Source organism: Apodemus sylvaticus, chromosome 13 (genome assembly GCF_947179515.1).
Source record: "Apodemus sylvaticus chromosome 13, mApoSyl1.1, whole genome shotgun sequence".
NCBI lineage: Eukaryota > Metazoa > Chordata > Mammalia > Rodentia > Muridae > Apodemus > Apodemus sylvaticus.
Genome location: NC_067484.1, coordinates 81,928,399 through 81,954,106, shown reverse-complemented (window position 1 = coordinate 81,954,106; position 25,708 = coordinate 81,928,399). Strand labels below are relative to the sequence as shown.

General features: G+C 45.4%; 1 pseudogene; it reads left to right on the top strand.

Moving 5' to 3' along the window:
• Positions 1-4,437: 4,437 nt before the first annotated feature.
• On the top strand, positions 4,438-10,696 carry LOC127663670 (heterogeneous nuclear ribonucleoproteins A2/B1-like; annotated as a pseudogene).
• The last annotated feature ends 15,012 nt before the right edge of the window (positions 10,697-25,708 follow it).

Below are 25,708 nucleotides of genomic sequence, written 5' to 3'. Positions count from 1 at the left end.
ATAGACAAATTCACTATGACATCCACAAATGGCAACCCCCCAAAAAATACAAAATAAAGTGAGTTATGTTCGGTTTTTTTTCCAATTTTCTTGTAATAATAACATAAATAAGGTTTCATAATTATTATTGTTGTTTTTGAGACAGGATCTTGCTGTATAGCCTTAGCTGGCCTGAAACTCACTATATAACCAGACTTCATAGAGATCCACCTGCCTCTGCCTCCTGAGTGCTGGAATTATAGGCTGTGCCAGCATGTCTGACCTTATATATCATCATCTTCGGTGGGGGGGGGGGCACACACAGCATACATGGAGGTCAAAGGACAACTGTCAAAAGTCAGGTTGTCTCTGTCTACTGTGGCTCTGGGGATCACATTCAGGCTATCAAGCTGCCACAGCAAATATCGTTATCTTCGGAGGCATATCGCCAGCCCCTTGTTAGTTTCTTATGGATTAAAGTATGTTGTAACTTTAAGTTTTTCAAATCCTATTTTTAATGATGGTTCTTAAACACTTTAACCTCCCTTCAAACCCGCCACCCACCAGAGGTAGTGGAAAAGAAAGGATGGTGGGGGCAGGGATTGGGGGAGTGGACCTGTTTGGAAAGGTTCTTTGGAGCAGCTCCCGTCTGTGTTGTCTGGGAATCAGCAGTTCAGTTCACAGGTTGGCAGTGGCAGCTCAATCCACTCTCAAGTACTTCACATATACACCAGAAGTCCAGTTCCATAGAGTCAGGTTAGCAAGTGGTGACATGACCTAGCAGAGAGCCAGGCCTCAGCCTTGGCTCAAGTCAGCAGGAGGGACCTGGAGGGACTCCAAGAGAAGTTCTCCGCTGTGCCTCTCTCAGGGAAGTGAAGATCAATGAAGACTCAAGACCCACAAGTGTTGTACAGCTAGCTGCACCAGCCAGCCAAGCTCTGTCTCCGTCACTCCATGGAGTCCTCTTTATACCCTCCAGACATCACGTGTCCTCCATGTGCCTGCCACAGCGTGAGTATCCAAACAGCCCGAGTCCGAGGAGTCCCAACAGATGGAACTCAACGATGCAGTGTAAGGCGGACCAATACATGCATGTTGTTAGCAAAGAATCCTTCATCCCATGTCCTTCACGTGCTTGCTTTAGCAGAACATCCTCTCTCCTGTGTCTGCTTCAGTGAAACCTTCCTTTACCAGTCTGCCTTGTCTTTCACCTTCGTCCACTTCAGGAAAACACTCCTTCACATGTTTGCCCCAGCAAAACACCATCCAACACAACTGACTCTCCAAAGAACCCTATGTTTCCACTTCAGTATGTCAAGACAGACTCATAGATGTCATAGACATAGACACTGTCCAGGCACACTAACCTGAAGAGTGTGTGAAAGAGAATGCTAATACAATTTTACCTGGGAACTTTTTCTTTCAATTTTCTTGAGAGATTAGTTCTGAAGTGAGACAGGATGCTTCCCTGCTGCGGCTTCTACCTGAGATGCTGCAGCATCCTGTTTGCCTGAGCATCTGAGGACACGCTGAGAGGCTGTGCTTCCAGCCCATGTAGATCTAAAGGGCTCTGCCTTATTTGACAGCACAAGGAAGGAAATCAGGCAGTGTGGTCTAGCAGCATAATTTCTAGTAAGCAAAGACCACACTGCAGGTAACTCCTACTTAGAACAGTTTGTGTTACTTTATAGATGGTTTATAAGTAGCCTCACAAGTTCACCTCCAACTATAAGTGGTACTTTACATTTGTCAGATGTCATTATGAAGTGACATCATTGACAGCTAAGAAGCCAGCGGTGTGGCAATCTCCCATGCCTATTCCCTACCTGGCATACAGGCTGCTATGAAATCCTCCCCTGTCATATTCCAGTGTGGCTGCCCTCTGTGCCACATTCCACAAAGCAGTAAGTGTGTGTGTGTGGGGGGGTGGTAAATGCATACACAGGAGCAGCCCCAAGTCTAACTGGGTGTCTGGTAACATTTTACTGCAGACTTTATGAAATCTATTCTAGGGTTCAAAGCTGTGTCTTTGAGGTTTGCTGGCCAAACCCCCATTTATTAGGAGCCACACAGCACAGTTTTTCTGTTTGAAAGAGTGAGAGTAGAAATGGACAGCAGGATGAGAGATGCCCCCTTTCTCCATCAGTTGTCCCCCCCCCCATTTTTTAAACTATCAGCTATATTTGGCCCAACAAAACCAGCCCTCAAAAGTGAGGTTAGCCGAGGCTGGACCTGCCTGCATAGGACAGGCAAGGTGAGAAGCCAGAGGATGAAAGGTAACGGTCCACAGGGCCAGGGTGGGAGTGAAGGCTTTGGAAGCATCAGCGCACGAAGACTGCACCATCCATAGAGAAGAGGCAGCCTTGCAGAGCTCCTTCCCTGTCAGCTGACTGCTCTAGAGAGCCTATGTCCTACAAATCAAAGGAGAAGCTGGAGGCTATGTCACAGATAGTGCCTGTTGGCAGGCACAGTTCTTGGAGGAAAAAGACATACAGCCTCGTGTGTTGACTAAGCTGTAATGGGGATAGCTTGGGGATCTACCCAAGAAAGCACAGGGGCTGAAAAGCATTATGTCCAAAGAAACCTATCTGCTCTCTTTGATTTTGCTTTATATGGCAGGCAGCTGTAGCCCATGCTGCCCTGGAACTGACTGTGAGACCAGGATGGACAAGATCTTACAACAATCCTCCTGCCTCAACCTCCCACGGGCTGAGATTACAGCATGAGCAATCACGCCCAGCTTTCCAATTTGTTCTTAAAAACTGAATGCCAAGGATGAAGACAGAGCAGCAGACAGAAGCAATCTTTTTCTCTTAAAACTGTGTCACTGCTTCCTGTGCCCAGGTGGTACCTACAGGAAGGGAGTCTGGACCTATCGAGGTCAGGTTACCTGCCTCAGGTAGGAGTGAGAGCAAGCCCTTTACACTATTTTTGTTGTTTGTTTTTAAGCAGCATATTATACACAGTTAAAGCAGAGAGAAGAGAATGGAAGAAAAGAGGGTTGAGACAAAACCAGAAGTGAGGTTTGTAGTTCTATGCACACCCCATCCCCTAGACTCTCCCAGGACTGACGGGAACAATCCCGAGTTTCTAAGTAGCCAACACAGCCAAGGATGAAATCATCACTTAATAAAGTATCCATCAGAGCTGGGGAGATAGCTCCATTGGTAAAATGGCTGCCTTGCAAGTTGGGCATAGTTGCACAAGCTAGTAATCTCATGGAGATAGAGATGGGCAACTCCCTGGAGCTGATGAGCTCGCCAGCCTAGCATATGTGACAAGTCCCAAGCCATGAGAAACCATGTCTCAAAAAAAAAAAAAAAAAGAAAAAGAAAAGAAAAGAATAAAGAAAAAGAAAAAAGTGGTTGGCTCCTAAGGAACACCACCCAAGGTTGTCCTCTGCCCCCACCCCACCCCACCCACACCTTCACCAACCCATGTATTTATCAGGAAGGGCACTGATGCTAAGGCCTGAGGGATTTCTGCATAGTTCCTGCTGTGCACATACACACATTGCACTCACACGTACACACATGCAAACATACACACATATGCACACAAAGAGACACACATGCACACACACCACAAAGAGACACACATGCATACATACGTATATACATGCACACATACACCTGAGTATACACACACACACACACACACACACACACACACACACACACACTACCCATGAGATAAGCATATATCGCTGAGCACAATGATTCTAAGGGATTTCTGCATAGCTCCTGCTGGATGCCATCCCAAGGTGACGTAGGGAGCCCGACTTTCAGAACAGAAAGTGACTGTCCCAGCTGATCCTGGTGGCGCAATGATAAGGTGCACTTCAGTGGGGTGCAGTCCTTGAGGGACCAACTGGGCATGTAAGAGCTCCTGAGAATTGGCGTGCATCCCAGGACAAAGAAGTAGTCAAAGGTGGGGAGAGGACCCGCCTGCCTGCTGCTTGCTGTGTCAATGCAGCTACGTACTGAATGGCAGGGCGTGACCTCATGTGGTCTAACCAGAGGGCAGACGCTGAATGCTGCTGATTAAGGGACCTGTCTTCCCCAGAAGCCAACAGACAAAGGGGTGGAGTGGCTCTCAGAGTGATCCTGGGGATCCTGGCCAGACAGGCCACCTCCCCATCCTGGGGATGAGGGACGCAAGCTTACCAGAAGTATGGCATGGGTGAGGCTTCTGGAAGTTTGTTTCTGTTTGTTTGGTATTTCAGTGTAGAGCAATTGGCTTTTAATTATGCTGGAGAAGCCCCGGGGTAGAACTCAGTGAGAGAACTCAGTGAGAGAGCATTGGCTTGGCCAAGTCCTGAGCTAGCCACTGCCCTCAGCAGCAAACGGGAACGTTAAAGAAACCCCGAAAGCCTGTCCTGGAGGACATTCTCTGACATCCGGTGAGTCTCTCACGTCTAAATGTGAAAGGAGATTGGGGGGGGGGGGACAACAAGTCATGCAGTATCTTCAAAACCACTCCATCGTGCAAAATGGCTTCCCTCGTGCTGCCTGTGCGGAGGAGGAAGAGGACCTCAGAAGTGTGTGAATGGGCTCCTCCCAGCCACACCACTTCTAGCTGTAGAAATTTCAGCAATTTGCAGTCCGTTCTTCCTTTCTTCTTTTTTAATTTTTATTACATTTATTTATCCTGGGAGAGGGCATGCATGCCACGGGATGCACATGGAGGGAGGCCCAAGGGTAGCTTTCCAAGAGTCACCTTTCTTTTCCCATGTGGGTCCCCTACAAATCAAACTTGGGTCCTTGTGCCTGGTGGCGAGCGCCGTTACCCACTGATCTATCTTGAAGGCCCTATTAATTTAACTACATATGGTATACCTATCTTGAAAAACTAGGTGTACCTACTTTGAAAAACAAACTAAAATGACAGCTATAGAGTACTTTGCATGGAGTAGATAATTAGTGATAGCTTTCTTCAGTAATCTTTGCTGCAATAGGAGCCCCCTAAGGGAGGTAATATATAGCATTGTTACATTACTATAATATATAAATATCACATGTGTGTCAATAGTGCTATATTACCCATGTGCCAAGCATTTCGGCACTGTTCCAGTCTGCGGGTGGCACAGCTCCAGGCAGGTGTGGTAGTCACATGATCCTGTGAAAGGCTCTTGCACCCAAGAGTAGTCTCGGGAGCCCAGAAATCGCATGGTTTGAGCCTCTAAGCTAAGTGATTAGATGCTCTCCTCTTCCTGTGTATGAGCATCAGGGACCTTCACGGCGGGAACTTAAGCCTGAAGGCTGGAAGGGCTGGCAGCCTCGAGGAAGGCTGTGGTGCTCAGGAGTCAAATATAAACCTATTCTGAAACAGAAAGACAAAAACCGGCCAACGACGAAAAGAGCAGACCCTCGGAAAGAGCCCAAGGAGCACTTCAGCTAAGACTTTCTGAGTCCCGTCAAGCCCCTGGCTAACAGCCAGCCCACCTGCCGGTTCCATGCCCAGCTCCACCAGGCTGCCACAGAGTGAGCACCCAGCCATGTGACGGCACTTCAGTAGGGACTCCGGAGTCGGCACAGCTAGGCATGGGGCTATGGGAAACCGTAGGCAACCACAGGCAATTATGGAAGCACGATGATTATGAAGGGCAGACTGTGTTTTGATGCTTGTACAGACATCATGCAAAAGGAATGCGGTTGCTATAATAGATGTCAAATGATTCGAGCGTATTGCTTTAGTAAGCTTCACAGAATATAAATGTGAAAGGAGAGAATTAGACTCATATGATTTCTGAGTTACCCTCAAGGTCTAAAGAAATTCTCATTCCTAAAAAAAATGGCTTTGAGCTACGTGCCCCTTTCCATCGACTCCCAGTCCACATTAAAAGACCCTGTGTTGACCATGTAGACTCTGTCTTGGCTGTGACACCAGTTTTGAAGCAGTGATGCCCTTCCCCCACCCTTTCCAGTGGCTTCACATGAGTAGGACTGAGGAGCCAGGACAACACTGAACCAGAGACGGGACTCTGAGGTCAAACTCAGATGGCCACCGTCCTTCTGCACGTGAGCTACTGTGTGTCAGGTGGCAGGGAGGTGTCACAGGCTAAAGAAAGCCATTGTCTACACAAGCTTCCCCTTCCAGCCCTGCTATCTTCCCCAAACTTCCTCCTGAGAACGCCTTCCTTGTCTTGAGGGCTGGGAAACCTGGGCTCCATCCAATGAAGAGGTTATAGGAAATATGTCCTTGGAATGGATGTCCTTCATTTGTTGTAATTTAAAAACCAGCTTTGGGTCATTTAAAGCACATATTTTTCCAGAACACTATTCACTGTTAACACAGAAATCACACTCCCTCCCTCCCTCCCTACTCCCAACTTGTAAACATTGGAGAAGACAGACCAGCCATTGACTCATTCATCAGGATAGCGGCTCTCTCTCCGTAGCCTGGTGAGACCCCACGGCACACCGCTGTAGACATTTGTGATGACACAGTGGGAATCTGGTGACTGTTACAGGTTCAGTGTGTCCTCCCAAAGTGTGTGTTACCAACTCAGTCCCAACTCAGGAGTGATGGCGGGCAGGGAGGGGAGGGAGTCCTCAGCACTCTCTTCTCGTGAGGGATTCAGTGCCCAGGTACATATGTAACAGCTTACACTGTTTTAATCATGAGATGATGCAGCCCTCTCACCTTTAGGCTCCACAGCCTCCAAAACTATAAGAAATAAATACCCAGGATCCCCAAGAGAGCCCAGAGGATAAAGGTGCTTTCTGCTAAGTTTGCCAACCTGAGTTCAACACAGGGACCCACAGGGTAGAAATAGAGAGCCGACTCTTGCAAGCTGTCCGTTGACCTCCACATGCGCACACACACACACACACACACACATGCACACACACTAATTAATTAATTAATTATCATTTTTAAAGGAAAAAGAAAAGAAATATCTGGTTTTTGTCATATGTCCTATCTCGGTCATTTCTCAGCCTTTCAGCTGAGGCCACGTTTAGTAAGACACCCAGTTCTGGGTGTTATCTAAAGGCAGAAGACAGGCGTGCTCTCTCTCCAACACTCCACCTTTCCTCAGTGACCCTCCTGGTAGCATCTCTGCAGTGTCTGCTTTCTGTGCACACTCCTCACTGAAACACAGGGATTACATAGTATCCCTAACATGTGCCCAAAGCCTGGCTCACAATGAGTGCTCCATAAGAGATCTCTGTATGCGTCAGGTGTGGCAGAGCACGCCTGTAATAATCCCAGTTCCCCAGAGGCGGACATAGGTGGGTCTCTGTACATTCAAGGCCTGCTTGGTCTACAGAGTGCGTTCCAGGCCAGGCAGGGCTGCACAATGAGACCCTATCTAAGAAACAAACAAACAAAAATAAAAGTTATACACAGGAACACACACAGTGTACAGTTATGCATTTTTGTGAGATCATTCCTTTAATTATTCTACTAAACTTTTTTGCTTCCAAACACCCATCTACACTACATCAGTGTGGCTGAGCAACTAAACCTTAGAGCCCAGCACACATTTAACACAATAAAGGCATACAAGACCCTGGTGACTGAAAAGAACCCAGGTGTACCCTGTCAGGGGGTGGGGTTAATAAACAGTGGCTGGGGAGTTTAGCAATTCTCTTACAATGTAGCTAGTACTTGCTACGTCTGTCACTAGTAAGTAGCAGCTGTGACTGATTAGTGGCAGCAATGGGGACCTGGTACTGTTTCTCTCCATCCGCAGCTAAACAGAAGTGTGGTGTGAGAAGGAGCACCATTCCGTGAGCACCTGCACCACTGCTCCCCTTCACATCCCTCCCACCACCATTTGCTATTCTCACCACCTCCTCTCCTGATAACTATGCGCCTTCCACACACCCAGACTTCTCTGGCTTACGTTTAACTCCCAGAAGAACAAAGATGCCTGATTCACTGAGAAGTGATGAGCTATGATCTCAGTGTTGAGTAAAGGAAATCTCTGGATCCACACATGCTACCTAAATGGTTTCTTCTGAGACAACCAGGACTGAAGACCCTGGTCACCTTCTTCTGTCTAAGAAGGAAAGGAAGTTGGTGGGAGGGTCCATCCGGTAAAAAGCACTTGCTGCATGAGCCCGATAGTCTGAGGGTTGGAGTTTAATCCCTGCAGCCACCACAGAAAGAGAGCTGTGATTCCCAAAGCTGTCCTCTGATCTCCACAGGTATGGCGCCATGGTACACCCACACCTGCCCTCACACAAATCATGCATATCACACACACATGCACATACACACATCTGCACTCACATATCATACATATCACACACACATACACCCACACCTGCCCTCACACAAATCATGCATATCACACACACATGCACATACACACATCTGAACTCACATATCATACATATCAAACACACATACACCCACACCTGCCCTCACACATATCATGCATATCACACACACATGCACATACACACATCTGAACTCACATATCATACATATCAAACACACATACACCCACACCTGCCCTCACACATATCATGCATATCACACACACATGCACATACACACATCTGTACTCACATATTATACATATCACACACACACACACCTACCCTCACACATATCATGCATATCACACACACATGCACATACACACATCTGTACTCACATATTATACATATCACACACACACACCTACCCTCACACATATCATGCATATCACACACACATGCACATACACCTGCACTCATATATCATACATATCACACACACATACACCCCCACACCTGCCCTCACACATATCATACATATCACACACACATGCACATACACATACCAGCACTCACATACATATCACATACATACACATATATACCCACACCTGCCCTCACACATATCATACATATCACACACACACATGCACATACACACACCTGCACTCACATATGATACATATCACACACATACACACAATGAGACTGGAGGAAGGAGAGGGAGGGAACTGCAGCAATATAAGAGAGATGAATAAATAAAGGGAAAAACAGAGAATCCATGACTCTGAGGGAGAGCTGGGAGAGATATATGTGAGAGTCTGGAAGGAGGACAGGGAAGAACGAGATATTGTATGATAATCTCAGAAATTAAATGTGTATGAAAGACAGAAGGGTGGGTATAATCTGGCTCACAGGTTCATGGGATGTTGGTGGAAAGAACATGCTAGAAGGAGCAGCTCAGTTCATGTGGGCAGAAGTGCAGGTCCCGTGTGCAGGGTCCTGGCGGCCGCAATTTCTTAGCCATTGCCTGCTCTCACTCCAGAGTCAAGACTTCCGTGCGTGCGTGCGTGCGTGCGTGCGTGTGTGTGTGTGTGTATGTGTGTCCTTCCGCGTGTATGTGTGTCCTTCCGCGTGTGTGTCCTTCCGTGTGTGTGTGTGTGTGTGTGTGTGTGTGTGTGTGTCCTTCCGCGCGTGTGTGTGTCCTTCCGCGTGTGTGTGTCCTTCCGCGTGTGTGTGTGTGTGTCCTTCCGCGTGTGTGTGTCCTTCCGTGTGTGTGTGTGTGTGTGTGTGTGTGTATGTGTGTCCTTCCGCGTGTGTGTGTGTCCTTCCGCGTGTGTGTGTGTCCTTCCGCGTGTGTGTGTCCTTCCGCGTGTGTGTGTCCTTCCACGTGTGTGTGTGTCCTTCCGCGTGTGTGTGTGCCCTTCCGCGTGTGTGTGTCCTTCCGCGTGTGTGTGTCCTTCCGTGTGTGTGTGTGTCCTTCCGTGTGTGTGTGTGTGTGTGTGTGTGTGTGTGTGTGTGTGTGTCCTTCCGCGGAGGCCTTTCTCATCTGGCTCTGCGGGAAATCGGGCTGAAGTGACTGAGTCCGCGACGGAGAGGGAAAAGGAACAGTTCCGTAAGCTCTTTGTTCTGTAGCTTTGAAACTACAGAATAAAGTTTGAGAAACTACTACGAGCAATGGGGAAAGCTCACAGTCTGGGTTATGAGGGATCCCGCAAGCAAAAGACCGAGAGGATTTGGCTTTGTAACTTTCTCATCCATGGCCGAGGCGGATGCTGCCATGGCTGCAAGGCCTCATTCCGTCGATGGCGGGGCAGTTGAGCCAAAACGTGCTGTAGCCAGGGAGGATTCTGGAAACCCAGGAGCCCACGTGACTGTGAAGAAGCTGTTTGTTGGTGGAATTAAGGAAGATACTGAGGAATACCACCTTAGAGATTACTTTGAAGAATATGGAAAATTTGATATCATTGAAATAATTACCAGTAGGCAGTCTGGAAAGAAAAGAGGCTTTGGCTTTGGTACTTTTGATGACCATGATCCCGTGGATAAAATTGTCTTGCAAAAATATCACACCATAAATGGTCACAATGCAGAAGTTAGAAAGGCATTGTCTAGACGAGAAATGCAAGAAGTCCAAAGTTCTAGGAGCGGAAGAGGAGGAAACTTTGGTTTTGGGGATTCTCGTGGTGGTGGTGACAATTTTGAAAGCAACTTTAGAGGGGGATCTGATGGATATGGACGTGGACGCAGATTTGGGGATGGCTATAATGGGTATGGAGGAGGACCTGGAGGGTATTATGGAAGTGGAAATTAAAATGATTTTGGAAATTATAACCAGCAACCTTCTGGCTATGATCCAATGAAGAGTGGAAACTTTGGTGGTAGCAGGAACATGGGAGGACCATTATGGTGGAGGGAACCATGGTCCTGGAGGAAGCAGAGGAAGTGGGGGCTGTGGTGGAAGTGAGCTGCTTCCTACTTACCATGGGAGAGCCCAGAGCTAACAGAACAGCTTCAGGTTATCCAAATAGCAATGTTAAGGAAACTCTTATCTCAGTCATGCATAAATATGCAGTGATACGGCAGAAGACACCAGAGCAGATGCAGAGAGCCATTTTGTGAATGGATCGGATTATTTAATAACATTATCTTACTGTAGAGGAAGGATTGTAAAAAAAATTTTTCCTTTGAGACAGTTTCTTAGCTTTTTAATTGTTCCTTTTTTTGTAAGAGTGTAGAAGCATCCCTTCTTCAATAATGTTAAATTTGTAAGTTTCAGATGACTTGCAAAACCTTTTTTAAGATTTTTCTCAAAAGTTTTGAAAAGCTATTAGCCAAGATCATGATGTAATAAGACAGAATATTTTTCCTTTAAAAATTTAAGTGTGTGTGTAGAGTTAAGAAGCTGTTGTACATTTATAATTTAATAAAATAATCCTAAATGAAAAAGAAGAAAAAATAAAGAAAGAAAGTGAAACCAGAAGCAGGCCCAGTTAAAACCTTCCAAGGTCTCCCTTTCTGACATACTTCTGCCAGCCAGAACCTACATCACAGATTCCACAACTCTTAAAACAGCACCACCTGCTGGAAACCAGGTATTCGAATACATGATCCTGTGGGGAATGGTTCACAATGAAACTATAAGAACCTTCTGAATTCCCACAACTTTAAGTTTAAATAAGACCCCAAAACCATAACACATCCTAAGACAATTATAACTACCTCAGCCCTGTGGGGCATGGCCTGCTGTTGCCAAAGACAGATAGATAGCTACGGAATGTGCAGTGTCAGAGATGGCCAAGCTGGTCAGAGCAATCTTGGTTCAAGGACTCAGACTATCACTTTGGAAGAGCATGCATGGGAAATATGAGTCTTGTGGACTTTTTCACACTAGAGAAAGCATGTCAGATATGAATATAAACCTACCAAATTGCCTGACCAACATGCCACGAGGGATAAAGCCACCAAGAGAGGGAACAAGGTATGCCACATTGAGGGGAGCAAAGTTTTCTACAGCCTCTTTAGGGTCATCTTTCATCAGCATTACACACACACATACACACACACACATACATACACACTTTCTCACACATTAATACACACTCTCTCACACACTCATACACTCACACACTACTACTACATACCCTCACACACTCATACACACACACACACACACTCACACACACCATATTTCCTACTAATTCTTAAAAGTCTGCTACACTTTCATCTTGGCTACACAAATGTCTCTGAGCTAAACCTGACCTGAGAAAACCATCACAGTCCTTGCGGTTGACAACATCCTGCTCTCCCTGTTCACTGTTACTTCCTCTCTCACCTCTGACCTCCCACCACCCACTGGACAAGGGTGAAAGTCCATAACACACATGAGAAAAGAGAATGCAGAGGCTTGGTGTCGCCTTGATCCCATGTTCCCTGCCCCTGTTCTACAAATCCTCTAAGCCCAGCTAGGAGCAAACATCCTTCTCTGGGCAGAGGACCCACGTCAAGCAGAACTTCAGAGATCCACAGTGCCTGTGAGTTTCCCATGGGCCACTGTAGTTGAGACTGTTCTCAACAGCAGCCTCGCACTTTCCTCATCAGTGCATTGTTTACCTTGTTATGTCTACCCTGCCATAAAAATGATGTGTAGAGTCTGACCAGAGGCAAGGCTGCTTAGAGACGTGGGCATGACAATCAGGAGTCAGGGAGGAATGAATTACAAACTGCTCCAAAGTAAAACTTATAGAAATAATAAAGTTCTTTACCAGATACACCAAGTTGCTGTCTACAGTGACAAGAACATCATTAACACAGTCAATGCTGTCATTAGTATAGTTCACATTTAAAGGACCAGCTGATATGGGTTGTTTGAGTTTTTTAAAATCAGATGTCTATCATTCCTAAAGAGCACATGATAGAAACTTTAGATTTCAAAGAAAATCTCAATACCAAAACAATAAATGATGTTAAATGTTGTTTGCCAGAGATTGTTGATTCTACACACCATACGTACCACATGTAACGTTGGCACATTCGCTGGTACACAACAGAGGAGATGTTGACAGAACTTTAAACTGCTTATTAAATAGTCAAGTTCTACAAATACTGCCACTCCTGAGAGTACTGAGTTAAATGCTACTCAGGCCTATGGAAGTCATATAGACAGCCATCCATTCAAGTTACTAATGCCTTGACTAAAAAAAGCCCAGTTGTGGAGTGCAGTCCTCAGGGCAGAACATGGTCCTTACCCTCTCCAACTTTAAGCAGCTGTGATTACTTGTATGAGACCTGAAGAAAACTGGACACATTAATTTGGCACCATAGAATAGAGGAGGGGAGCACAAGACCTTGCTCCTCCCAGAGGGCGTCTAGGCAGTTCACAATTGTTAGTATGGAGAAACTCATGAGCCCCTCCCCTTCCTGATATATAGGCAGTTAAGTGATGGTTCGGATATGCTTGGCCCATAGGAAGTGGCACTATTAGGAGGTGTGGCCTTGTTGGAGTAGGTGCAGCCTTGTTGGAGGAAGTGTGTCACCGTGGGGGTGCAGTTTGACAGTCTATGCTCAAGCTCCACCCAGTGTGGAGGAGACCTCCCTCCTGGCTGCCTGAGAAAAACAGTCCCCTCCTGACTGCCTTTGGATCAAAATGTAGAACTCTTGGCTACTCCATCACCCAGTAAGCCTGCAAGCTGCCATGCTTCCCACCATGATGATAATGGACTAAACTTCTGAGTCTGTAAGCCAGCCCCAATTAAATGTTTTCATTTATAACAGTTGCCTTGGTCATGGCGTCTCTTCAGAGTAATAAAACCACGCTGAGGAAAAGAGGTAATTTTTTTCATTCAATAACATAACTGCCTGTAAGTTGTCCATGTTCCTCCTTATTGTTTCACCAAACCACACTTGGGTAGAATCATTTGTCATGGGTGCTCTATCTAGGATGAGAGAGCGTTTGTCTCCACAGGAAAAGTTCACATAACACATGCAGTTGCCTAGGATGGCGCCAGTCATCCGGCTGCGGTGACCAATGGCTACTACATCCCCGAAGAAGCACCAGTCCATCTCTGGACATCTCTGACCCTGTCATGATTAGTCATAATTACAAGAGCACAAAAACCAGTGCTGCCGGAGGACATGTGTATGTGTTTAGTTTCTTCAGTAACACAAATAAACAAAAATGGTCTGCAGTCACATAAATCTGAAGGGAGCAGACTTTGTAACAGGTGGTTTTTTTAGTGCATAAATCAGAAACAGAAATAGATCACTAGGGCAGTAAAGAATCAATACATAAACCACATACGAAGACTCACACAATGTACCCACATTATACAGTGGATGTTTTTCATCTCTTCAAAAAACTTGCTACTAAGCTGAAATAAAAACTCAGATAGTTGGTTAACCAATAAGTAGATATGGCTGGGTTCACTATGTTAGAGTCGAGGGCCATCTGCTACTTTCCTCTGACAAGCAGAACCTGGAGACTGGGACAGTCGCTGAGCTACCCAGATGATTTGTGACAACCTGCGAAACAGTGCGATTTGAAGGGGAAAGCCCAGCAGTGTGAACTCAGCATGTGCTACAAAGTTATCTCTCAGCTGCACTACAGACCATCCAGGTAAGGAACTGACTCAGCTCGAGGACACTCAGCAAGGGCACTTGGCCAACACTTTGTTTTTCTATCTCTGTTTACTTTTCTGTGTCTCCCCCACCCTGATCTCCCAGAGGAGATGTTTTCTCTCAGACACTGCAACAGTTTAAGGGTTTGTCCTCTGGGTAAATAGCCTAAATATATCCCCTCTTCATGAATATGCTCAAGCTTACAACTTGTAGTTTCTGAGTTTAATGAACGCTGAAGTTAGACTGTTTCCCATTACAAAGAGAAGAAGAGCAGAGCAAAGTCAATGAGTGTTCAAATCAAATAAAGCCATCCTAACATCTGGGTTACATTAGAAGAGACACCAGACAAAACACTGACTCTTGCGATTAAATCTAAATTTCCTGCCGGAATTCTGAAAGAGCTTGAGAGACTCAGTCCTCAAAGCAACAAGGAAAAGTGATCCAAAAGTGTCCTCAGCCCGAGATTCAAAAGATACTTTGCTGTTTCTCTAAAGCACAGGTTTAGTCAGCAATTACCCAATAGCCAGACAAACAAAACTCAGTGAGAATTCTGCTTTATGATCAAGCCTCCCTCCACACTACAGGATATACACCTGGAGTCTGTGTGTCACGGGAGATGGCAAGGCTCCTCTCCAAGTCCGCTCCTCCAAGATGTTCCAAATGGCTATGTCTTCCTCTCCAAAAAATACTGGCAACACACTTAGATTTCTAAAGATGTTATTTCAGTCTTCTTTTGGAGCTGGGAGGGCTTTACAGAACATATACTTCTAGAAGAAAGCCCAAACTGCTTACCAATCAAACCAACAAGCAAAACAGCAAAAATACAAAACCAAAACCAAAAACAAACAAAAAATCCATGCAGCCAGAACTCATATTAAATATAAAGCTTAGTCTATCTACAGTTGCAAGTCTACAACGGCTTCCTTGACCAGCCTTAAAGAAAGAAATGCTGACCTATTTATTGTGTGATTACACAGATGCTTCTGTAAAATGCTATCGTTGCACACACGAGCACACATGCATGAGCATGAACACATACACACAAATTCAAACTTTCCAAGGTTAGTAATTTCATTGTGGTTGTGTTTACTGGTGGAATGACTGTCTTAGATACTTTTCTATTGCTGTTAAGAGACACCATGAACAGCGGTTCCTAAGAAAACTGGGTATGATACTACCGGAGGACCCTGCTATACCACTCCTGGGCATATACCCAGAGGAGTCCCCAGCATGTTCTAGTATGTTCATCGCAGCCCAATTTATAATAGCCAGACACTAGAAAGAACCCAGATGTCCTTCAATAGAGGAATGGATACAGAAAATGTGGTATATATACACAATGGAGTACTATTCAGCCATTAAAAACAATGAATTCATGAAATTCTTAGACAAATAGATGGAACTGGAGAATATCATCCTAAGTGAGGTAACCCAATCACAAAAGAACACTCATGGTATGCACTCACTGATAAACAGATATTAGCCTAGAAGCTTGGAATACCCAAGACACAATTCACATATCAAATAAAGCCCAAGAAGAAGAAAGGAGAGACCCCTGGTCCTGAAAAGGCTCAGTGCAGCAGTGTAGGACAATACCAGAACAGGGAAGTGGGAAGGGGTGGATTGCGGAACAGGGGGAGGGAAGAGGGCTTATGAGACGTTCGGGAAAAGAGGATCCAGGAAAGGGGAAATCATTTGAAATGTAAATAAAGAATATATTGAATAAGAGAGAGAGAGAGAGAGAGAGAGAGAGAGAGAGACTACGACCAAAGAAACTTATAAAAGAAAGCATTTGATTTGGTGGAGTGGGTCATGATTCCAGAAAATACTGGATCCATAAGCACCCTGGGGAAGCACAAGGCAGCAGGCAGCAGGCAGGCAGCAGCAGGCAGCAGGCAGGCAGGCAGGCAGGCAGGCAGCAGCAGGCAGGCAGCAGGCAGGCAGGCACAGTGCTGAAGCAATGGCTGAGAGCTTACATCTGGTCCACACAGCATGAGCAGACAGAGAGAGCCTGGGAATGCAGTTGACTTTGGAAACCTCAAATCCTAGCCCCAGCGACACTTCCTCCAATGAGATCATACGTCCTAATCCTTCCCAAAGAGTTCTTCTATCTGGGCAGCAAGGATTTAAACATATGACCCTACCAAGGCCATTTTTTGTTCTAACCACCATAATGGTTAATCCTCACTTTCACCTTGACTATACGTAGAATAATCATGGATGCACACATCTGGGCATATCTATGAGGGTGTTCCCAGAAGGGCTTTAACCGAGTTACCCAGGTCAACTCTCTACAGTCCCTTGCTTTTTTTTTTTTTATGGTTTTATTATTTATTTATGTTGAGGGTGAGATGGGTAGCAAAGACAATCTTAGGTTTTGAGGGGGACATAGCAGGAAGTCTCATTATTATTTTTTTATTTACATTTCAAATGATTTCCCCTTTTCTAGCCCCCCACTCCCCGAAAGTCCCATAAGCCCCCTCTCTCCCCCTGTCCTCCCTCCCACCCCTTCCCCACTTTCCCGTTCTGGTTTTGCCGAATACTGCTTCACTGAGTCTTTCCAGAACAAGGGGCCACTCCTCCTTTCTTCTTGTACTTCATTTGATGTGTGGATTATGTTTTGGGTATTCCAGTTTTCTAGGTTAATATCCACTTATTAGTGAGTGCATACCATGATTCACCTTTTGAGTCTGGGTTACCTCACTTAGTATGATGTTCTCTAGCTCCATCCATTTGCCTAAGAATTTCATGAATTCATTGTTTCTAATGGCTGAATAGTACTCCATTGTGTAGATATACCACATTTTTTGTATCCACTCTTCTATTGAGGGATACCTGGGTTCTTTCCGGCTTCTGGCAATTATAAATAGGGCTGCTATGAACATAGTAGAGCATGTATCCTTATTACATGCTGGGGAATCCTCTGGGTATATGCCCAGGAGTGGTATAGCAGGATCTTCTGAAAGTGAGGTGCCCAGTTTTCGGAGGAACCGCCAGACTGATTTCCAGAGTGGTTGTACCAATTTGCAACCCCACCAGCAGTGGAGGAGTGTTCCTCTTTCTCCACACCCTCTCCAACACCTGTTGTCTCCTGAATTTTTAATCTTAGCCATTCTGACTGGTGTAAGGTGAAATCTCAGGGTTGTTTTGATTTGCATTTCCCTAATGACTAATGAAGTTGAGCATTTTTTAAGATGCTTCTCCGCCATTCGAAGTTCTTCAGGTGAGAATTCTTTGTTTAACTCTGCACCCCATTTTTTAATAGGGTTGTTTGGTTTTCTGGAGTCTAACTTCTTGAGTTCTTTATATATATATTTGATATTAGCCCTCTATCTGATGTAGGATTCGTGAAGATCTTTTCCCAATTTGTTGGTTGCTGATTTGTCCTTTTGATGGTGTCCTTTGCCTTACAGAAACTTTGTAATTTTATGAGGTCCCATTTGTCAAGTCCCTTGCTTTTTGAGTCAACAAGCAGTTGAGGATTTGGGGGCTTCAGCTGCGTCATTCAGACCATTTTCTAAAAGGGGGGAAATACAAGCTATTGCTTTAAAATGTTTATTTCATCTGTAAACCGAGCCCAGTTCTGTTGGTGGCTGCCATAGGCGAGTTACTGGATTTTTCCTACACACGAGAATGAGAATAAATTTCCACCCAGGCATGAAAAACTTCATATTGTTTCCTCTCCTACTGAGTCCTCAGTTCCCACGGCATCTACCCAGCCTCGTTTCTCCCTGGAGGTAAATGTGAAGAACTCGTTTTCCCCATTACTCAATATGCACAGGTCTAAATGAGTAATTAAAGCTTAAGTATACCTGTCAGATATTGACTACTTTCCAGTGAATGAAGAACCACAATTAGTATATTCAGATATGCAAATAAATTGCTGGTACTGAAAATTACAATAATAATTCTAGCATGTGCTGGGCTGATTTATTAAAGTACCAGGCATTTTCTATATATTATCTCTAATTGTCATGAAAACTATGCAGGAAAGATGTTACCTTCTATTTTATGACATGGAAAATGAAATCCAAGAAGACAAAGTGGAGGCTGGGGAGTACTCCTGTCAGCAAACTGTTTGCCATGCAAGTGTGGAGACTCTTGTGTTCACTCCTTAGACCCCGCATAAAGAGCTAGCATGGTGGTATATGCTTTATAATGGTTTGAGTAAGAATGTCCCCCACAGGCTCAGATTTTTGAACACTTGGTCTCCAGTTGGTGGCGCTGTCTGTAGAGGTTCAGGAGATCCAGCCTTACTGCAGGAGGCATGCCACAGGGACAGGCTTTGAGAATGAAAAACTTCACCTGCTCCTAGTTTTCTGTCTCTGCTTCACGGCCGTGGTTGAGCTGTGAGGTCTTTCGGCTCCCACTGCTCCTGCTCTGGCCCCCATCACGACGGATCCACAAACCGCAACTCTTCCTTATAGGCGTTGCTGCGTCATGGTGTTTCCTCATCCTGCCAGAAAAAGTAACTCATGCATCCTTGTAATCCCAGCACTGGGGGCATAGAGAAAAGAAGTTCCCTGGGGCTCACCAACCGTCAGCCGTCCCTAACCAGCAGCTGCAGGCCAGTGAGAGACCTAGTCTATAAATAAATACATACATAAAGTACAGACGAAGCTTTTCATTCTCAAAGCCTGTCCCAGGGGCATGCCTCCTGCAGTAAGTCTGGGTCTCCTGAACTCTACAGACAGCGCCTCCAACTGGAGACCAAGTGTTCAAAAATCTGAGCCTGTGGGGGAACATTCTTACTCAAACCATTTATTAAATTACTCCTGGATAGCAATACTGGAAATAATAAAAAACAAAAGCCGACCTGAACAAACTTGGCTTTTTTTCTTTTTTCTCTTTCTCTCTTCCTTTCTTTCTGTGGGGTGGCTCTGTGTGCCCATGAGAGCATGTGTGGAGAGAAGTTGACATCAGGATTTCTTCCTCAATCATTTCTCCACCTTATTGTATTTTAAGACTTATATATTTATTTTATGTGTGTGAGTACACTGTAGCTGTCTTCAGATACATCAGAAGAGGGCATTGGATGCCATGACTGGTGGTTGTGAGCCACCATGTGGTTGCTGGGAACTGAACTTAGGACCTCTGGAAGAGCAGTCAGTGCTCTTAACTGCTGAGCCATCTCTCCAGCCCCGCTCCACCTTATTTTTTGAGACAGGGTCTCTCACTGAACCCGGAGCTTGCCATTTTGGCTAACAAGGCTGGCCAGCAAGCCCTCCCTCCATCTGTCTCTTCTTCCTAGCACCAGGGCGTATAGAGAGGAGAACAAAAGCCAAGCAAACTAAGTAAGTAAATGACGCTGCTAGAGTTCACGGGAAGGAGTGAGTCCAAACACCACCGGACACCGAGTCCTGGCGAGTACAGTATCACAGCTGGAGCCTGGGAAGATAGAGGGAAGACATTTCAGGACAAACCTGCCAGATAATAACCATGATGTGGTCAAAACAACACCGATCAGTGAGAACATTTCTTTTTAAATGCATGTGAATTCTTGCTCCAAAGCAAGACGGATTAATAAGAACCACATATTGTACCAGCTTACTCAAAAGTACTGGGGTGGGAGAACTACAGATATGAAACAGCGGTGAGCTCTGAGGAAGGGCTCTGCACTGGGAGATAAACACTGCTGCTTCAAATTCCAGCCTAAGTTTGAAGCGCTCGGTATTTATGAACACCAATATTCTATGTCCAAAATACAGATAGGAATCAGGTGTGTTCCAGTGCGGTTGAAACAGAGAGAAAAGAAAAGAAACGGAAGAAAGATACATTGAAATATTTAGCAAAAGAGCAGTAGAGGTAACTGTTCGGCTCGAACCCCTGCTCGCCCCTGCTCGCCCCTGCTCACCCCTGCTCGCCCCTGCTCGCCCCTGCTCGCCCCTGCTCGCCCCTGCTCGCCCCTGCTCGCCCCTGCTCAAGCTGGGAAACCCTGTCTGCCCTCCTGGCAGAAAAATGCCCCCACCTACAAAGAGAAACTCTGGAATGAATCTGTCATCACTCCTCCCCTCTGTGTTTCTGGCAATTCACCCAAGAGTGCCCGCCCAGGAGCTCAGTTTTTGGTTGTGGATGGATCTAGTCCCAGCTCCTAGCTGACACGTCATCATGCCTCGCCGAAGGTCTATAAAACCCGTTGCTTTAGCCTGGATGCATGGCTCCACTGACCTCCTGTGAGATCAGTGAACTGCCAGGGAGCTGCCTCCTAATAAACCCGCCTATATCTGCTTTTAGTCTGGTCTAATCTGGCCTGCATCTGCATCACCGACGGGGAGAAAAGGCCTATCCATAACAGACAAAATACAGTAGTTAAACTCCGCAAAGAATATTTAAAGTCCTTGTGGATAAGTATCAAGAAAGAAGAACGGAAAATAGAAGAAGTCAGGCCAGCAGCCACCAACGTGCAAGTTTCGCAGTGCATTAGCATGGGAGACTGAGGCCTGGCTGGGTTTTGGCACCCTGTCCCTAGGCAAGCTTGTGTTTCCTTTTACAATTCAAATAAATTTTCTGTGTTTGTGTGTGTGTGTGTGTGTGTGTGTGTGTGTGTGAGAGAGAGAGAGAGAGAGAGAGAGAGAGAGAGAGAGAGAGAGAGAGAGAGAGAGAGAACTTAGGTTGTCAGGCTTGGATGTGGAATGCTCTACCCACTGTGCCGTCTCACCAGCCACAGTTCTGAGGTACTGAGTGTATCTGGTCACAGGTTTGCTCTGCCTGAGCTGCACGTCTCCCCTAAAGCCTTAAAGGTTGGGAATTCCCACAGGAAGGGGCCAAGCAGCCAGGATAAGAAGCGATGCTAGCTCCGTGTGCTCCAGGCTCACAGGATACTCATTATTTGTTCCCTGGACCGTGTATTAGGGGAGCTGCGACAGTAGCTACCAGAAGCAGCCTTTCTCATCTTAGCATCTGGAAATCTCACTTAGAGAGCATTTCAGACCTTACGTGCCAGGAATGGAAACCTTTTAAATTTAGTGACTAGAGTATGTTATTTTTAAAAACACATCTACTGAGAAGGAACCACTTAGTACTTGAAGTTTCTCATGTTTGTCAAAATCCGAGACCTAGAAAATTTAGTTCCAAGAATTGTTAGGTTTTGGATTATGTTACTAAAACAGTGGTTGTGAAATCAAATTTATTACCTAGACTAACAAAAGCATCTTTTAGTTATCAAAATTATGTTCTGTTAGGTTTTAAAATTTCATCAAAGTTCCCAAAGTCCACTAAAATAATTTGTTCATGATGTCATTCTTAAAAAGAAAATCAGGGACCAGGGAGATTGTTCAGCAGTCGACGCACTGGCCTCTTAAGCACAAGGACCTGTGCTGGGATCCCCAGAAACAGGGCTCATGTGGCAGCCTGTCTTGTAATTCCAGCCTCGGAAAGCAGATCCCTGGAGCAAGCCAGCTAGCAAGACCAGCCACATCGGTGAGCTCTAGGCTTGACTGATCGGCCCTGATCCAGTGAAAAAGGTGGACTATCAGAGCGATGGGGGAAGATTCCAGAAACCGATCCCAAGGTTCCATGTGCACACACACACATACACACACACACACACACATGTGAAAATGGAGGAAGGAAATCAGGAAGGGAATAAACTGACTTTTATAAGTACGTCCCAGATGGCAGACACTGTAGATTTGTTATAGCCCTGAGATACGGGTGTAACCATACCCATTTCCAAAGAAATTGCAGACCAAACAAAAAAGAACTCTGAAGGTCACAGGGCAGAAGGGAGAGTCAGACAGTGAGAAACAGTGAGTGTGTGGGTGACCCTGTGTGGTTTGCTGTGAGCCCGGGATACTGAGAAAAACAGATCAATAGCTGGTGGCCAGAGGCTCCCCGTAATACAGCGCTAACTAGGGACAGCCTTGGCCCGTGTTTGCATCTGTCTGACCTAAAAGTTCATGGGTTTTCCCCTCCACAGTGTTGTGTTATGTCCTTCAAAGGGATAGTTTGAGAATTCCTTGCAAGCCCATAACCAGTAAAAAGACCTACCAGAGGAGTAGCTCATCACTGAAGGGACTCTTGGCAGTTCTGGTGAACAGATCTGACAAATACTTTAGGCTTAACCTTCTTTCCAATGTTTTTTTTTTCCCAGTTAAAATATACCTACATCATTTACACCTCTCTTCCCTCCCACCAAACCCTGCCGTGCCCCCCTCCTGGCTCCCTTTCAGACTCACGACCTCTTTTTCTTTAATTGTTATTAATACATATGCACATATCCATATGTGTATAAACCTGCTTGGTCCAGTTAGTGTCACATGTCTGCACATGATTTCAGCGCCGAGAATCTGGATGGCCGCTTAGGAAGCAAGCTCACATCTGGGGAAGACCGCCTCTCCTGTTCTCACGGTCCTTGCTTGTTTACTGGCAAAGCTGTCCCTCACTCCTAACAAGCATTTTGGGTTATAGTGTATGAGCTTAGAAGTAGCCTCTCTTTTTCAGAATCCAAGGAGGAATTTAAATCAAATAGTATCCGTGCAGCTGCGGAGAGCACGGTAAGTGCCTGCGGGCTGAGCATAAAGGTCCGATACAGATCCCAGCACCCATGTGAAAAGTGAGGTGTAGTGACCCGTATCACTGTCACCCACCACGGAGGTGTGGCGGAGACAAGAGGACTCACGGACTCACTGGCTGGCCAGCCTAGCCAAATTGATAAATTCCAGGTCCAGTGAGAGACTCTGTCTCAAAACATAAGGTATAGGAAGGCATCCATTCCTGCCAAGGGTCCTGCAGAAGGAATGACAAACGGCTTTAGAACCCACGGAATGCAACTCAGGGTTACTACAGACACACGGGTGGGCCTCTGTGTGGCACAGTCCAGACTGTGGCCTGAGGACTTCATGCTGGTGCTGAGTTCTCCCTGCTCTCTGCCATCACATCTCTCTTAATCTAAGAATTAGATAAAAACTTTAAGGGGGCTTCCAATCCCTCACTGGGCAGTATCTCTTGCATTCACAATATTAATGCTTGATCTCTATAGGCATTGCTCCTGGAGCAGATTAATGATTCAATCGCCACCCTAGGAAAGAACTTAAGAGATGAAGACTGTCAGCTGTGACCACCACCCTTAGAAAACATTTGGAAAACGAAAGTTGCTAGTGAGGCTAGGTGGAGATGTTTTTACCACTGCCTCTGATGTAAAAGCTCTTAGTGAACAATTTGAGAGTCAGAAAGGCACGTGCTCTTATTAGTTAAGCTAGGGACCTTTATGGCCAGGGAAGAACACTGGCTGATGCGACTCTCACTGAGGCTGGACTGGCACTCAATGATTTCCTGTACCCATTTTTGCCCTCAACTTCCTGATATGATTTATTTTTTTTTATTTTTTTAAAGATATTTATTTATTTATCATATGTAAGTACACTGTAGCTGTCTTCAGACACCGGAAGAGGACGTCAGATCTCTTTACAGATGGTTGTGAGCCACCATGTGGGTGCTGGGATTTGAACTCATGACCTTTGGAAGAGCAGTCGGTGCTCTTAACCCGCTGAGCCATCTCTCCAGCCCCCCTGATATGATTTATTAACAACTGCTGATGAGTAGATATGCATTTTGAGGATTTCAGGTAGATATGACTGATTTTTATAGAAAAGTTTAGATTTGTGATTCTTTTAAGATTCTTACAAGATTACTTTTAAAGATAAAGAATAAACTAATTACTTCTTTCTTTGTACCTGCAAATTGCTGCCTACTAGTAAGAGAAACTGAGAAAACTGCCTTGCTTGCTTACACTGTTTTAATCGATAGCAAGTTGCTTGGTTATGAATGTACGTGGGTTTTTTTAGAATAATTTGTTTATGCAATGCTGTTTCTTGTAAGGGTATTGGAAAACACACTGTTTTTTTTCATAATCATTTACTAGAAGAAAACTAAAATGTAATCACATTGCAATTGTACATTACTTAAAAGATTTTGCTGGGATATATAAGCTATGGAAGAAAGACTAAAAGATGAAAGATGGTTGCTGTGGCTGGAACAATGTTTCTCCCATCCATCAACTGTGTGTGTGTGTGTGTGTGTGTGTGTTCTCTTTCTCTTTCTCGCCAGCCCCAAGGAGTTAAAGGCGTTCATAGTTTTTCTGCTGGCCACAAAGAGAGCCAACCCAGTAAATTTAGCTTTGTTCCCTCAGAAAAACTTCTCTGAGTAGCTCCTCTAATTGCTTGGCTGCTTTAGCTACAGCCTTTGTTGGTATTTGGATCTACCCCCATCAGTGGCTCTGATTCCCAATGGCTGCCTGCCTCAGTTTACCCACCAGGTGAATGCCAAAGCCAGTCATTGGCACAATACTGACCTCTGACCTCCATATGTAGACACACACACACACACACACATACATACACATACACACATCCATGTGCGTGCGCACATGCATAACACACATACACAGAGAGGGAAGGAGAGAAAGAGAGACAGACAGACGGACAGACGACAGAGATAGAGACAGGCCAAATTCAATAAATACTGAGAAGGAAGAAGAGATGACAGCAAAGACTGAGCGGGAGGAGCCGCTGAGCAAGCCTGGAAGAGGAGCTTGAGAGATTTCTAAGAGCTAAAAAGAGAAGACAGGACAAAAATGATTATATAAGGAGAAGCATAAAAATATGCAAGATGGGGCGGGCTTTGGAAACAAAGAGACGAGCCTCAGAAAATGAAAGCAATATAGGATGAGAAAAGATATAAATCACTGAAAAGAGGGGTGGGGGAGGCAAGATGACTGACAGAAAAGTCAGGGAACAAGGCTCCAGTCGCTTCACAGAACAGTTCTGGGCCTTGCCAGGGGGTTCCCCTCCCTTCCCTGACAATAACAGGGCCCGCGACTTTGAGTGATACATTTTGCAATAGCAGGGTAATAAATTGAAAGCATCAGTGAGCAGACAGACCCTCACAATAAAAATTAAGCTCCGAGGAATGCAAATTAAGCTCACATATGACATAATGCTTCAAAATGTGGCACATGGTGCTGAAACAGGGCCACGTTCTGAAATCATTTCATTGCAAAGAGAGCCTCCACACCACAGGCTCTGCACAGACTTTATTTCTACCTTTGTTATTCCTTTGTCCACCAAGCTGTAGCTTGGAATCTACTCCGTCTTGACTGCTGAGCCAGCAGAGGGACCCGACATAAGCATCCTTGAAGCCCATACACGTTCCTACCAGCATCCCTAACCACATGTTGTCAGGACCGTCGCATCCACCGCAATGAGCTTCCATACTCATTCCAAAGGTTTTTATCTCTCTGATTCGGGAGCTTATATTCACAGTGTGCAGATCCTTACCATGCCTGCAGTTGAAATAGGTGCTTCTTCCACACTTACTAGTCTCCTTTTGAAGATACGTGTTTCTTCCTTCAAAGGTAGAAATTAAGATGCATAAGGCAGGGGCTGGAACTGTGGCTCAGA